Here is a 16742-nt window from a genome sequence, read left to right as displayed (position 1 = left end):
ACTAGATGAATTTCTTTCAAATTTTGCATGTACATTCTATGTAAAATACCTAACCCCTACGTTGAGTTTTTGCGAGATTTTTTTAATTAGGGTGTTTTTTACTCATTTAAAACAAAAAATGTTATTTTCCAACAAAATATCCGCCATTTTATGAGTAAAAAACCCCTTAATCGAAAAATTATCTCAAAAACTCAACGTAGAGGTTAGGTATTTTTTACGTAGAATGTGTATGCAAAATTTGAAAGAAATTAAGTAGTTTTTAAATGGCAGTGAAAACGGAAATCGTGTTTGTTCCAGAGATGTTCTACAAAAATCTTCGTCGCCGAGTCGTATGACGATATTCCTGCACGAAAAATTTACAGAATGTTATTGAAATAATACATTATAATACACAAAAGTTTTGATCAATTCGCTTCACCCAAAGTTCTAAAAAAAATCGCAAAAGAGTGATTTTTTCTTGCTGAAACCTTTACCATTTGAATTTCTGTTGAGAACAACGCAAGGCAATCGTTCGTCCCTTTGCCTTTGCGGAAACCAAATTGTGTATCTGACAGTAAGCCATTTGCTTCGACCCAATTGTCGAGGCGAAACAAGATAATTTTCTCGAATAACTTCCGGATACAGGATAGCATTGCAATCGGTCGATACGAGTTGTGGTCGGTCTGGTTTTCCTGGTTTTTGGGTGGCGATGACACTCATTTGTCTCCAATCATGTGGGACAATGTTACCCTCAAGAAACTTATTAAATAAATTCAACAAGCGTCTCTTGGCAGAGTCTGGTAGATTCTTCACCAAGTTGAATTTGATTCTGTCTGGCCCTGGAGTTTTATTGTTAATGATAAGAGAGCAAGTGAGAACTCCACCATCGAAAACGGTGTTTCGTTCGCGGTATTGTAAGGCGACGCGGCATGGTAGATTTTCTGTGGCGGGGCGGAATCCGGACAAACTTTCTTGGCGAAATCGAATATCCAACGGTTTGAATGTTCCACGCTCTCGTTAGTACTGTTTCGGTTTCGCATACGCGTCGGGCCGTGCCCCAAAGAGTGCTCATCGATTTTGCTCTTGTTAACCCGCCGACAAATCGGCGCCAGTAACTGCGTTTCTTGGCATTCATTAAATTTTTCATTCGCTTTTCTAATATCGCGTACAGTCGATAGCTAGCGACTAACCAGTCGTTCCGGAAGGCTTTATACGCGGCAGCCTTCTCCGCGTACTCGTCTGAGCACTCTTTGTCCCACCACGTGTTCACGTCGGGTACTTGTTTCGTCTGAGTTTGAATCGCGATATCGAGAATCGAGTTGGACAAAAACTTATACTCTTCCTCCGGGGGAAGTACCTGTGTTGAATCGATAGTTCTGGATATCTCAGCAGCGTAGCTCTTCCAATCAATGTTTCGTGTGAGGTCATAGGGAACATTGATTGGTTCCGAAGGTCTTGAACGAGTGGTAATTGCAATTACAATCGGTAGTTGGTTACTACCGTGGGGATCAGATATTACCTTCCACTTGCAATCTAACCGTAGTGATGTCGAGCATAGAGATATGTCCAGTACACTTGCTTGCGCTGGTGGTCTAGGAATCCGTGTCATTTCCCCTGTGTTCAGAATTGTCATATTGAAGTTGTCACAAATGTCTTGAATTTTCGAGGATCGATTATCGTCGTACAGACATCCCCACTCTGTACCGTGAGAGTAAAAATCTCCAAGAAGCAGGCGGGGCGAGGGAAGGTGTTCAATCACGTTGGAGAGTCTTCGATATCCCATCATGGCCCTAGGAGGAATGTAAATAAAAGCAATGTAAAGATCTTTGCCTTTGATTGTTGTTTGACAAGCGACAACTTCAATGCCGTCGAAGGGAGATTGATTCGGTTGAAGGAGTAGCACTTTTTGATCCCCAAAAGTACCCCTCCATATGAGTCTTCTCGATCCAAGCGGATAATGTTAAAATCGTGGAAGTTGAGGTTTATATTAGAAGTAAGCCATGTTTCACATAGGGAAAAGGCATCACAATTAGTGTAATCTAGCAAGTGTTTTAATGAATCAATTTTGGGGATAATACTTCTGCAGTTCCACTGTAAAACGGTGATCAGATCCATGATTTCGTTTAATAAGTTAGCCATCGAAGGATACGATCGCTGCAAGTAGGGATGTCCGATTAGTTATCGATTAATCGAACTAATCGATTATTATGGAAACTAATCGATTAATTATTAATCGATAAACGCATTTAACGATTATCGGATAATCGATTAGTTAGCGTCGATTACTTTTTTTTAAAACGTGTAAAATATCAATATTGTGCTGCCAATTATAACTTTTAGGGGGTTTTTTAACACCAAAAACTTACGTTTTTATAATTGCGTTTTACATTCACGATCATATGTTTGAATAATTTGAACAAATCCGTTGGAAAGATTAGATCCATCGCGGGATTACGAATTGAACGTTGGCATTCGCGCCGGACTCGCTCTATAATTACTCTTAGGTTGTCTTGAGTTCAAGCAAGGAAAGGCTTAAAACAGTATCGCCAGTAAACGGTCTAAGGAGAAGGAGAGGTTTAGATACACTATATGCGTTTTCCAGCAGACGCTATATCTATGAGCAGTTCTATGAATTCTGGTAAAGGGTTCTTTAAATTAAACTTGGTAGAAGCAGTACCGTATTCACGCGTGGGCACACTGGGTCAAGGCCAGGGACCCCGAGATTTTGGGGGCCCACACCTAGCATGAATATAAAATCATTCTAAAAACTATATTAAAAAAAAAAACGTCTCACTAAAATCAGTACAAGTTTCAATTTATTTTTAATAAAAATGCAACGTTTGGTACACCACGTATACAAAGATTGAACGTAACCGGACCTTAGCCAACCAACAAAAAACCTTGCTTGGCAAGCGAACTGCGGATGTGGCAAACTATCCATTTCTCAATCGCATCTTGGTCTTTCAACGGACAAATCCACCTAGAAGCGTCAAAACGCAATTTCTTGAGGTCTTACGAAGACTCGACACTTTTTGGACGGATTTGGCATGTTTCACTCTGCCCGGTCAGTCTTAGACTGGTACAGTACCACTACTGTTATTTTTGTACAACGCTGCCGTACAAAAAGCCGTTATGAAGGTAAACGTTCGTGAAATCCCAAAAAGAAGTTAAATAGAGCCCTTGTGAAAGGGTCTTCACGTATCTACCCTAGGTTTACCCTAGATTTGACTAAATAGGTCATGACAAATGTGCGTGCATTTTGAGGATATTTGAAGAACCTTGGCCATTTGGTAGCGTAAATATTTTTATAAATATTGAAAGTATGCTTCACACAAGCAAAATATTCTTGTAGTGCTGAAATAAAATGTATTTAATTTAGCTTCCCTTGCTAAATTAAATACCTCCTTTATGGACACTCAGCATCTCTTATATTCCGACTGTATTACATTACTGGCATTGAAGGGAATGATACCGATCATACTGATAGATTCGAGTAATTTTTATGTTTTGTTTTAAAAGTAATTTTAAACAAACTTTACGCGACAACTACAGTATTGACCTCTTCTAATATTATGGCTGTCATCGGCACAACAGTTTGTTGAATAGGGGTACTGTTATTAGTATATAACATTCGGCCATCTGTAAACGACGTGGAATACGTGGTTGGATGTTCAGATTACACCGTCTGGGAAGACTATAGCGTAGTTGGTATGTCAACTACACTGTACGCGGCTCACCCGAGTTTGAACTCCCACCATCGCATATAGTGTGTTTAGCTGTTTGCCACTACCGGTCAGATCAGTCAGGAAGACAAATATCTTTTTAAGATGCACTCAGATTATCTTTATTTTTAGACGATATTTGGACATCAGCAACACCAGGTTGTGAAAATCTGGAATAGTCTTTGTTCTCCATATATTTTGAATACCACATATTTTGTTAAATATGTTCAACGCGGTTGACTGATTTGGGTCAAACATGAAAGAGTGTCTCAACATGGCATAAGATAGAAGTGGTTCCTTAATACTGGGAATCAGTTTTGGATCATACTCATTCTCGACAGTTTTTTTACCTATTCAATAAAAGGGGCTTCTTAGCTCAATAGTGCCCAGGACCCCCGAATAGTCTAAAGACAGACCTGGGCAGAATATTGTGAAGCTAGCGTCAGCCATTCGCCGAAATTCTACTATATACCGAATTCAATACGATCGTCATAATCACAATCACTCAACAATAACAAAATCCTAGCTACAGAAAACATTCATGTTCGTACAAATAAGTTTTTAATATTTGTGTAAACAATTGAATGAACATCCGTTAAAACAGTAGCGCTGCCATATCATCATATCGCTACTAGCTTATTGTTTTTTAATTTCTATGCGATCAGCTGCGAATTCAATCAAGTTCACTAGCGCACCTGACAGTGATATTCCATTCACTTTCAAATAAGATGCTAACTTTTACACAACTTTAACGCTCGAGATGGACGTTTTTGATTTCTGGGACTGCTCTCAGTAAAACTTTTAAACTAATCGATTACTTCGATTAATCGATTATTTCTTGGTTTTAATCGATTACGATTAATAGCGATGTAAAAAATAATCGATTAGCTACTAATCGATTAATTGAAAAAAATCGGACATCCCTAGCTGCAAGGAGGGACCATTGTTCAATCAACTGTTTTAAAAATGTTCTTACTGTTGGTAGAATAGCAACCAGCAAGCTTTTCAGAGGATCGGTAATGTTGAAAGCTGTGAATATCCAGTCCACAATGTCAGAGAATTTGAGGAATCCCGTTTTAGGTTGAGTTTCTGACTGTAAAATGGGGGCACTTGGGTGCCGCGAGGAGTGCTGGGAACTCCTGGTTGTATCTCAATTTCCCGAAACAAGGAGGTATTATCTTCGGATTTGTGGCAGCACTTTCAGATGATGAATTATTTTTATTTTGTTCCCTTGTTTGGGACAACCTAGGCCCCTTACGAGGAAGTTCAGGTGAGTTTTGATTAGGTCTTTTCCTAGAGTTTCCAAGCACAGCCAAAGAATGCCCCTCGCAAGGGTCGTTGGAGCGTCAGTTGGCAAGGGAGCGAATGGGGTTTCGGAGATAAGTGCACCCAAAACGTACCCGGTAAGATTCGCTTACATTAATGCAATAAATACGAACGAAAATTGCAAGCATTTTGGTAATGTGCGAAAATTGCAAGAAGCTTCCTTGCATGCAATGCAAGAAACAGAAAAAAACGAATTTTGCTTATGTATTAGCAATGTGCGTTAGAAAAAAAAGACTGTTGGCATTGAAAAATGAACCCTGCACAAACAGATCACTAAGCAATACTTTATCCACCCAACCATACTATGAGATAGCTACAAGTAGATAAAAGTCATATATAAACACTTCGATGATTTCACGATTGATGAAAAAAGTAACACACGCACCCAGATTTGAACTTAGACCCTTGTGCATCATAACGCTAACTATGAACACTGATCTGTCCTTACACACAAGAACAGGACGTTAAAACTCGTACAGTCATCTCATCCGCTATTTGATGCCGTCTCGTGTGTAATGAATAAGCCACAAAACTGCGTTTGATGAAGTTGGTGAGGAATGAATAAAAAGTAGACGGAAAATAAAAACTCGCGCGTTGCTATACCAACCAGCATAGGCACATAAATGTGGTGGTAATGCTTTGACAGTGTGTTAAAGAAACGTATGTACGTATAGCGAGAGATGAAGTGATTTTATATGCTTGCAGCAATTGCAAGCGGCTTTGACTGCAAAATTGCAAGCGATGCTAACATGATTTGCAAGTAATTGTCGCTTGTAATTATTGCAAGAGATTTTTGTTTTGGGTGTGGAACAGCTCTTTTAAGCATTTCTGCGTAAGAGCGTCTGGAACGATTTCTGGCGGATCGCTTCAGTTAATCCGCGCGAAGTTTGTACGTTGGGCATGTCAAAAGTTCATGCGGATTCTCCCCACAATAAACAAACTTCTCAGCGGGCCTACTGCAAGTATCATCCGCATGGCGTTCCCCACATTTACCGCACCGTTGCTTGTTGCTGCAGTAGGTGGCCGTGTGACCTAGCTGCTTGCAATTGGAACAATTCATGACCCGCGGTACAAACCGACGCACGGGTAGACGAGCTCCTCCCACTTCAACGTAGCTCGGAAGTGCAGATCCGGCGAAGGTTACGCGAAACGAGTCTGATGGATAGTAATTCCCATCTTCGATGGACTTTGAGTGCAATTGCTTGCACTCCAAAATCTTAACTGATTGAAGGTTAGGGTCCTTAAAGCGGCCAACCCAATCATTCATCAGATCATCGACAGTTAGACCCGCATCACTTACCACACCGTCGATCTCCACATCATGAGAGGGAATGTAGACGCGATACTCCAGCGTAAAGAGGCTATTGCTAACGATACTATTGGCCTGTTTCGAGTCAGTAACGACTACGCGAAGTTTATCTGACTGAACCTTTTTAATCTCGGTTACGGCCGAGTAACGTTTTGTCAGCTCCCGTGCAACAGTTATGCTCTTTAACAGTTTATTTTTGGGCCGAAAGTATACCACCCAAGGACCAACGGGTCCATCCTGGTAAACCTTTACTCATGGGGGGCTGTGAGACGTTGGGGGAATGTGGGGGAAGTGGATCGTCCATAACATCATCTGTCTCCGAATCAGATACACGTTCCTCTTCCCCATAAGATTCGTCTTCGGAGGGTGATCCTTCTGTTTGTTCCATTTTGTTGCGGGAGCAACACGCTCGACCGCACTATTTAAAACGATGAAATGAATAAAAAAATAAAAAAAATATCGATATGAAAAGTAAAAAAACGAAACACTTCACCAGTTGATTCCTGACGAGCTGGTAGGTGAATTGATCCTTCGTTTCATTTATCCGTCATCCGCGTGACCTTCACACAGTAGAGAACTGGTATAGCTCGTCTAAACAAAGCCGTCTTTCAGGTAAGAAAACTGTTTAGAACCGCACTACACTGCACTGCCTGACACAATTTAACGCTTATAATGTTTATAATGTTTATAATTTTTATACTCCAGGTCTTGCTGGGATAAACACTTTCACCGATATCGCCTAACTCAAGGTAATGTTACAACAACAAACTCGACTGTAACGAAAGGGCGTTCGGTTACGAATAAAAGTAACTTACTTGTCGGTTCCGACAGCATGAAGTACAAAGTTACTTAACGCTCGTCCGGACAAGCCGCAGACTGCCGTAGAACCTTCTTTGGTGAGTACTGAAGCCCACATGATAGTGTGGACTAACGCGAAGGTAGATCCGACGACCAACATCCTTTCAGGCTGAATGGACTTTGAATACCGATGATTATTTGGCTTCTTCCAGACCCCTTCGCTTTCGTCCGAGAAAATCGTGATGTGCAAGCAATTGTGTTCAGCCTTTCGCCAGATCTATTCTTCCAAACTTTGCTCTTGTGAACAGCTCCGGTATACCTGTTCGCCTTTTTGTGCCGCGGGGCATGAACTGCTGTTGTTGCAAACAATGGAGCCATAGAGTTACCCATTGTAGAAACAAGGTACGGTGTGAAAAATACGGTGAGAATTATGAAAAGTTTTGCTTCTGTGGAGAGACTCCGCATGAACTGTCGACATATCCCGCATATAAATTTTACGGGAAAATTTGAAGCATTCTTTTGAGGATCATTCCGAGAAGAAATGCTGAAGATGGCTACGCCACTGGCCACGATTAAGAGCGAGATTCTAGCAACCCCATTGAGGGCTTCTAATGTGCCTATAAATTTTCGAAAGAGAAGAATTATTTCTTCTCCTAAGCCTCCTCATAAAGGCCTGAGAGTGTCCCTTGATGGGTGCTGTTACAAAACCCACGTAAGTGCGCCAGTTCTCTTATTTTCCTAGGTTGCACAATACATTTCCATTATGTAAAACCTCGTAAACTTCCGACGTAGATCTTCCACAATTTTAACATTATTTGCCAGGGCAGAGAAAACACTTTGTAGAGGCGTTTTGAGGATCAAAACGTGCTATTATTTCAGTCGGATTAGCCTTTGTTCTGTTCCAGGTATTGAAGTTGTCGCTTATCAAGTCCGAATGATAGGCGAAAACTTATTAATATTGTTTCCATATACATCGCACCTCAGCTGGTTCTAGAAGACTTCAACTCTCACGATATACTACGCTTCCATTATATCCGAACCAATCGAATCAAACCAAGAAATTCCTCCAGTGGAAGTGTACAACATTTTAACAGCCTTGTTTCTCGACACTGCGATTAAATGTCAGACGAGTACCCGGCGCGAATAACCGTGGAGGGTCTCCCACTCCGTGGTGGCAGAGAGTTCACAGAATTGTACGCGCAAAAGTCGTACAAGGACTTGCTGAATGTCGGATCGGCCGATTTTTTCCGAATGAAACTTAATGAAGCTGAAAACGCGGTTATTGGCACCGGTTCGTCGACGGATTAACGAGAGAAACAATATTTCGTAGTGCACTCGATTCAACCTGTGATCGGAATACACGGAACCAAGAATCCTTTTTCGGCGACAACAGCATTCCATGTAGATCCACATTCATACGATAGACGTTTCGCGATCAAATGATAATACTGTATACAAACGTAATGATTGTTTTTTAAACACACAAATTTATCTGACAGCAAAGATGCTCGCGCTAAGCATTGTAGTGCGTATATCACTAACGTTTATCAGATGATGACAGCTATGCATCGCTTCTATGCTAATTAGTATGACTGCAGTGGCAAGGGCGATCATAAAAGAGGCTGTGGTGCAATCATTCCCTCCACAAAACTGATAGTTTTTCATTTACTTATCAACGACAATGCCCACATCGTTACAGTACCAAGCAGGCTCTCCGTTTAATGGAGCATGGAAAGCACTTGTTTTTCCTGAGGAAATGGGCAGTTCCTGAGTGCTTTGTCTGAACAATCGCACCAGATTACCAGTTACAAATTTTAGTTTGAGTTCTTTCACATTGCTCCATTCCAGGTAATGAAAAAGGCGAAGTTTAGGTTAGAATGGTTGGTAAATTACTGGACAATGCGTAATATTGACCCGGTGGTTCGCCACAGTGGTCCTTAGCCTCTTGCCCAGTAACTCCTATCCATACCTCCCCGCGGTGCCAGCTGAGGTACAAGTAACCATAGGAACGATCGGACAACCAACCCCAGTGGGACCATGGTCGTATGCTGACAGGGAAGGGGGGCTCCTCTTTTCGGAGGGTGAGTCCATCCGAGCGTCTGTTCCCCATGTTAGAAGCGGCTCAAAACAGCGTCTTTTCTCCATGTTAGGGGCGGCTGATGTATCGTCCTCGTGTCAGCGTTGGACTCTAAACAGAGCTGACACGATAGTCCTCCGGCGAGACAGGGGGTTGGGGAAGGCCCAACAAGCCGCCCTGGAAAACTAAACGTTACGAACAATGCAGAAGAAAATACGAATCGGAACAATCGGCAAAGACCTACGCGACGAAATAAGGACTACGCTTGGAAACTCGGAACGTGGAACTGCAGATCACTTTGCTTCCCAGCTTTCGACAGGATAATCTACGACGAACTCCAACCACGCAACTTGAAATCGTAGCACTGCAGGAACTTTGCTTGACAGGACAAAAGGTTTGGGTAAAGTGGGCATCGGGCGGCTACTTTCTACCAGAGCCGTGGCATCACCAACGAGCTGGGAACCGGCTTTGTAGGGCAGGGTCAACGCGTTGGATGGACTCCGATCAACGCAAAGATGTGCAAGTTGAGGATCAAAGGCCGTTTCTTCAACTACAGCATCATCAACGTATACTACCCACACGACGGGAGATGGGAGGTGTACGACGGCTGTTCGCAACGGAACGTGAAAATCGTCATCGGTGATATGAACGCTCATGTAGGACCTTGTTTAGACCGGTAATCGGGCCAAACAGTTTGCACACCGTATCGAATGACAACGGCCAACGATGCGTGAACTTCGCAGCCTCCCGTGGCATGGTAGTCCGAAGTACCTTCTTCTCCCGCAAAGATATCCACAAAGCCACCTGGAGATCACCTGACCAACGCACCGAAAACCAAATCGATTGCGTTCTAATCGACGGGCGATTCTTCTCTGATATCACCAACGTTCGTATCGGTAGTGCGAATATGGATTCGGTCCATTACCTAGTTGCAGTATGCATGCGCTCAAAACTCTCGACGGTGTACATCCCTCGTCGTAGTCGGACCACGGACCAAATATTCGCGATTCGGCAGGTTTTGCAGAAGTGCCGCGAATACAACGTGCCTACACATCATTTGTTCATCGATTACAAATTGGCGTATGACACAATCGATCGAGATAAGCTATGGCAGATAATGCACGGTTCGGTACGGTTTTCCGGATAAGCTAACACGATTAGTCAAAGCGACTATGGATCGGGTGATGTGTGTTGTTCGAGTATCAGGGACACACTCGAGCCCCTTTGAATCTCGAAGAGGGTTACGGCGAGGTGATGGTCAATTGTGCCTGCTGTTCAACGTTGCGTTAGAAGGTGTAATAAGGAGAGCGGGGATAAACACGATCTTAAGGAAGTCTGTCCAGCTTTTTGGCTTCGCCGACGACATTGACGTAATGGCACGGAACTTTGAGGCTATGTCGGAAACGTACATCACACTGAAACTGAAGCCAGAAGGATTGGACTTGCCATCAACGTTTCGAAGACAAAATACATGGAAGAGGTTCTAGAGACAACAATGTGAACCTCCCATCCCGAGTTCGGATTTACGGTGACGAAATCGAGATGGTCGACGAATTCGTGTATTTGGGCTCAGTGGTAACCGCCGACAATGATACCAGCAGAGAAATTCAAAGACGGATCTTGGCGGGAAATCGTGCCTACTTTGGACTCCGGAGTACGCTCCGGTCGAAAAAAATTCGCCGCCGCAAGAATTTGATTATCTGCAAGACGCTGATTGGACCGGTGGTCCTTTACGGCCACGAGACCTGGACTATGCTCGTGGAGGATCAAATAATTATTCTTGTTACAAAATGACAAATTGTATATCTAATCTTTGAAAATATTTCTTACTACCTGCTTTAGTCTGAATACAATTGCATTAATATTTTTATATATCCATCTGAATTCCTTGTAATCCAGCCTGGAATACTGAGAATTCAGCAATTGCGCTGTCAATTTGACAAATTGAAAAACTGAATCAATCTGTCAAACAGGTTCAATTAAAATTGCCCATTTTTCGGCATCTTGTATTGCTGAAACTTTCAGCTGATGAAAATTCAGTAAACATTCGACGAAAAAATTTTGTGTGTAAGTTAGTGTCGGATTTTGATGCAACGAAGTCGATTTCCATGACTAACTTACCCTAAAACTAGTCCAAGATAACTCACAAAACTTCCTATCTCGAAATTTACCCACCATTTCACTTGTGATAAACTATAGCTATGAATCTTTCAAACAGATTCATTAGGGTAAAAGCACTATATTTTGCCACCCTAGACAAGCGTTTGCCCAAGAATGGTTCCTTATTAAAAGAGTTTATGTATTTTCCGTTCGATTCGAACACTAACCTTCATTTCGAACATTAGATGCTATTTTAGTGATCAGTATTAGCAATCCCTTTAAAAATTGTTTTTCGTCATGCTCTATATGATTTAATTTTGGCCCCTCATTTTTAATTTTTGCCATAGTTTAGTATCAATTTTCGCCATTCTTAACAATTCAATAAATTTAGTATATTTCCTACATATTTTAATTTAATGACAAATACAAATTTACAAATGGATAATTAGGAACAATTTTTAAGCCAAGACCCAATTTTTAACCGAGATATTACATAAGAAAATTAGCACTATTAGAAATTTTAAGAACATATGCGATTTCGCCAGTGGTGTTAATTGAAATTGTGTTGATTTTAGTATTCGCCACCTTTTTAATATGAAATTGTTTTAAGAATTTAGTAGTTCCAGACCAATAAGTCATGATATTACATAACGATTACTCGAATTTAGTTCAAACAACTCTTCTTTTTAAACGGTTTAACGTTTGTAAACCTTTTTTTTTGTTACTATGTTTTAATTGCCGCAAGGTTCTACTGTATCGATTTTGTTGGCAATTTTCGGCAAATTTGAGACTAAGAGAAACGAAACCTTTTTTTTCCAGATTTTCCAGATTGTGATGTTTTCCTTTGCGTCGAAAAATACAGCACTACTGATGGATCACTTTTTGGTTCAATGAATATTTAACTAATTATTGATTGTATGTTGGCTTGTATTTTGTGTTTTCATATTAATTTCTGTAATGTTGTAATAGTTTTACAAGAAGTGTTGTTCTTACAAAAGCTGATCGTTTTACCACGGTGGCGAAAACTAGAGCAGTGGCGAATTATAGTGCTTTTACCGTAGTCATCATTATTCATTTATTATGCGAGTTTGGGGAAGCCCCTCATGAAATGAATATGTGATTAATTTCCGTTGATAGATTAGTCAGGTCTACAGCATATACGACAAGTTAGCTAGCGCGCACTGTATTAATAAACGTGTAGGCTTGTTTGTTGTTGTTTGCAATTTATCGGCGCTACAACAGATTGCCTTCCCTTTTAAATATACTAGCAGAAGTATTTTCTCCTATCACGAATAGATTCTTTGCACATTGACTGGAAACACTTCATATTTTGCCGTTGCATTTTCAGTTATCAATTTCGCGATAATCCAAAATCGATCATTAAATCAATGTAGATAGTCCGCCTTTCTATTTCGTTTACTATCAACAGCTGTGTGATTGGGGAGTAACGATTTGTCCGAAATTTCCCCTCGGAGTAATTTTGACAGCTGGCTTATACATCTTATAAGGGTAAAGGTTTCAGCGTGAAAAAAAAACACATTTTTTGCGAATTTTTTTAGAACTTTGCGTGAAGCAAATTTATCAAAACTTTTGTACATTATAGTGCATCATTTCAATAACACGCTGTAATTTTTCTATGCAAAAATATTGACAAACGACTCGGTGACGAAACTTTTTGTAGAACGTCTCTGGAAAAACCCTGATTTGCGGTGTTACCTGCCATTCAAAAACTACTTAACCGATTTCTTTCAAACTTTGCAAACATATTCTATGTTAAAAATCAGACCCCTGTCAAGGACGACGTCTCTGCCATGAAAATCAAAATATTAATTTTGAATCGAATGGCTAAAAGCTGTAATTAGTTACTAAATGTTGATTTTCTGAATAATATGGTATTAAATCATCCCACAAGATGCAAAAAATCGTGCGGAATGTTTGAATATCATGTATAGTGCCGAGCCTAATTCTTTGTTTGGGGTTTTATAGCTATTCGTGATCTAACGCTAGATGTCGACCGCCAGAGGGCACGGAAGTTCAATGATGATATTTTTATTTTCATCTGTCAAAACGCATTGGAAAGTAAATTCTGATTTTTTTAAATTCAATCAATATTATAATTAAATGTTATTTCTTCTAATGAAAAGTAATATTGGTGAAGAAAATATGTTTCCTACCTCTGAAAAATATCCAGATGGTAAATTTCTTGTTACTTCACTCACATTTGTTCTTCCGGTTTTAATTTATACTAAAATGAAATTTTGATAGAAAACACGAAGGTGGGCAAAAATCACTGGATTAAAGAGTGTAGTTGTTGGTAGTCGAGGTTATCCACTGATAAGTCCAATTTCTAGATAAACATTTTCCATATCTAAAACAACCAACCTAACCTCAACAATACAAAAATAATTCCGGATCTCAATAATTCGTAATAAAATATTGAGTTCAACTGAATGTTTTGGTGTCAAACGAAAGAACGAGTGTTTTCTTATCACCTGTAATCAAGCTTTTTGTGAAACTATGTGATATTTATTTTAAAACAATTAAAATAGAACAACCATCCTATATCATCAATGCAAGAAAATGTTTTCATCATTTGACTAGTACCAAAAATGAAATCCAGTTGGCGCATCGAGCGAAAAAGTTTCACGTTTGAGAGTCAATTGGCTCTCAAACGTGAAACTTATCCGATCGACGCGCCAACTAGATTTCATTATTAGTACCAGTCAAATGATGATAAAAATAATTTCTTGCATTGATGATGTAAGACGGTTGTACCAACGACACGACCTGAAACTTCATGAAATCTTTTGAAGAGAAAGTGTGCGAGTAATTTACCGCCAGTTACCAGTTCATTGAGTCGCCCCTCGATTGCAACCAAAAAATATTTTTTCAGCAACACTTTTTGTTTATTTTATTTTCTGTTGCTGTATAGCAACCATTTTATGTTTACAACATAAACTCCTGAAAAGATTAATTTCATAGGGACACAAATCCTATGAATGTGCTACCGCCCAATGTGATGACCTGGTTCAGCATTAGAATTTTGTGCGCGTCCTGTTGTGAGTGCAGCTGGGTTTCTGGTTGGTGAAACCGCATTTTGCTCGAAAGTAAATCTTTTTGGTGTTTAAAAGCTTGACAAAGTTGTAAAATCGTGAGTGCATTCTAACACTCTCCCCCATATCCGGTTCGTTAATACGAGATGGCAAAGGATTACCTGGAATATTCCTCCATCAGCTCGGAGGTTCGAAGTGCAATGGTATGTACCGGCGCTGCATGGTTGCCCGTGTAATACATGATTTTACTTGAATTTTTAGTGCCCCGGAAAGCTGAAGATGACAGACTCGGCCATCGTGTTCAAAAATGATAAAACCGGCAAGGTGGAACAAATTAACAGAGCTTTTTTCCAGCTGCACGGTAAGACGTATGATTTTAAGATTCCGACGTCGTCGGTGCTGCGGTTGTTCCTGCTGCCGCATAAGGACAACCGGCAATGTTTTTCGTCATTTCGTTGGATCCGCCGATAAAGCAGGGTCAAACTCGTTACCACTTTCTGGTGACGCTGTTCCAGATGGACGAGGAAACAAACATCGAATTACCCTTCACCGAGGAGGAATTGAAGGAAAAGTATGAGAATAAACTTGCTAAAGAGCTCGCTGGTCCGGTGTACGAAGTACTCGGAAAGATTATGAAAGTCATCATAAACCGAAAACTGACAGGACCGGGAACTTTTATCGGGTGAGCTTTGCTTTATTTGAATCCCAATCCCTAACGGCTTAAGTCGGGCTAATTTAATTTAAATATATTTTGCCTCGTTTTCAGTCATTCGGGAACTCCTGCAATTGGATGTTCTTTCAAGGCAGCTGCAGGTTATCTCTACCCACTGGAACGAGGATTCATCTACGTCCACAAGCCACCGGTTCACATTCGTTTCGAGGAAATCACATCGGTGAACTTTGCTCGCAGTGGTGACTCCACTCGAAGTTTTGATTTTGAAATCGAGCTAATAGCAGGCAACATCTACACGTTCAGCAGTATCGAGAAGGAAGAGTACGGGAAACTGTTCGATTTCATCTCGTCCAAGAAATTGCACGTGAAGAACACTGGAAAGGATGGCAAAAGCAACTACAAGGAGGACTTTGCCGATTCGGATAATGAGGCTGAACCGGATGCCTATCTGTCGAGGGTAAAGTCCGAAGCAAAGGAGCGAGATGATGACGATGATGATTCGGAAGAATCGACCGATGAGGACCTCAACCCGAACCAGGCAGAATCGGATGTGGCGGACGAGTTTGATTCAAATGTGGAATCTACCTCCGATGACGACTCGGATGATGCTGGTAGCGACCGGCTACGGCCTTTATGATGTGGTTGAACGCAAGTCGGGAGAAGATAAAGAAGAACAATCCGGGAATCTCCGTCACCGAAATTGCCAAAAAGGGTGGTGAGATGTGGAAGGATTTGAAGGACAAGCATGAATGGGAACAGAAAGCAGCCAAGGCAAAGGAGGAGTATGCAGAAGCATTGAAAGCCTACAAGGAAGCAGGAGGCGATGGTGGCGGCGGAGCAAGCGAATATGATGGTGGAAAAGCGCAAGAAGGAAGCAAGTTCCCCCAAGAAACCTGCTTCGGCTACGGCAATGAAGGGAAGCGGCTTCAAGAGTAAGGAGTACATCTCCGGCGATGATTCCAGTAGCAGCGGTGACGATGACAATAAGGACACTAAGAAAGCGAAAAAATCCGGATCAGGGTCAGATCTGGACAAATCAGACACTAAAGATGATAAGAAGAAGGGTGGTAAGAAAGACGATAAGAAAAAGGAAGTGAAGAAGGTATGTTATCTAGTGTAACTGTGCTCGAAATGCTTTATTTGATTATTTTTATTCAACAGAAATCTGAAAAATCCGACTCGGAACCTGAATCAGAAGCGTCGGCAAGTGAATCCGCCGAGGAAGAGGAGGAAGCGGATGAAGCAGGCAGCGACTAAAGTAAACTATCGGGAGCGAAAAATGGATTCTCTTTGACCTAAATATTCTCACGTTTGCACAGTTTCGTCGGAGCAGTGTGGATTAACAGGAGCTACAAACTAATTAGTATCGGAGAACATATTTCTTTTATTATTACCTTTAAGGTTACAAAGAAAACAGACTAATTTGTACAAAACTTTGACATCTTCTGATCTGTGTTAGCCTTCGAAAGCATCAATATCTTGACTTGGTTGAGTGTAGCATTCGTGTTCTTTACGGACAATTAACAAGTTACGTAACGCAAATTGAACCAAGATTGATTCCTTTCCCCTCATGTAACAAATTGTTACAAATTTACTCATACAACTCACATTAAACTTCTAACTTACTACTGTTACTAGGGTCATCCAGAAGCTTAGATTTGTTTGAGTTTATTTTTGCACTTTTTGCCACTGTCGTGAATACTTT

General features: G+C 40.9%; 1 pseudogene; it reads left to right on the top strand.

The window, feature by feature from the left end:
- Positions 1–14712: 14712 nt before the first annotated feature.
- Positions 14713–16460, top strand: LOC131687091 (FACT complex subunit Ssrp1-like; annotated as a pseudogene).
- Positions 16461–16742: the final 282 nt, after the last annotated feature.

Source organism: Topomyia yanbarensis, chromosome 3, assembly GCF_030247195.1.
Source record: "Topomyia yanbarensis strain Yona2022 chromosome 3, ASM3024719v1, whole genome shotgun sequence".
Classification (NCBI taxonomy): domain Eukaryota; kingdom Metazoa; phylum Arthropoda; class Insecta; order Diptera; family Culicidae; genus Topomyia; species Topomyia yanbarensis.
This window is presented reverse-complemented; position numbering and strand designations above follow the sequence as displayed.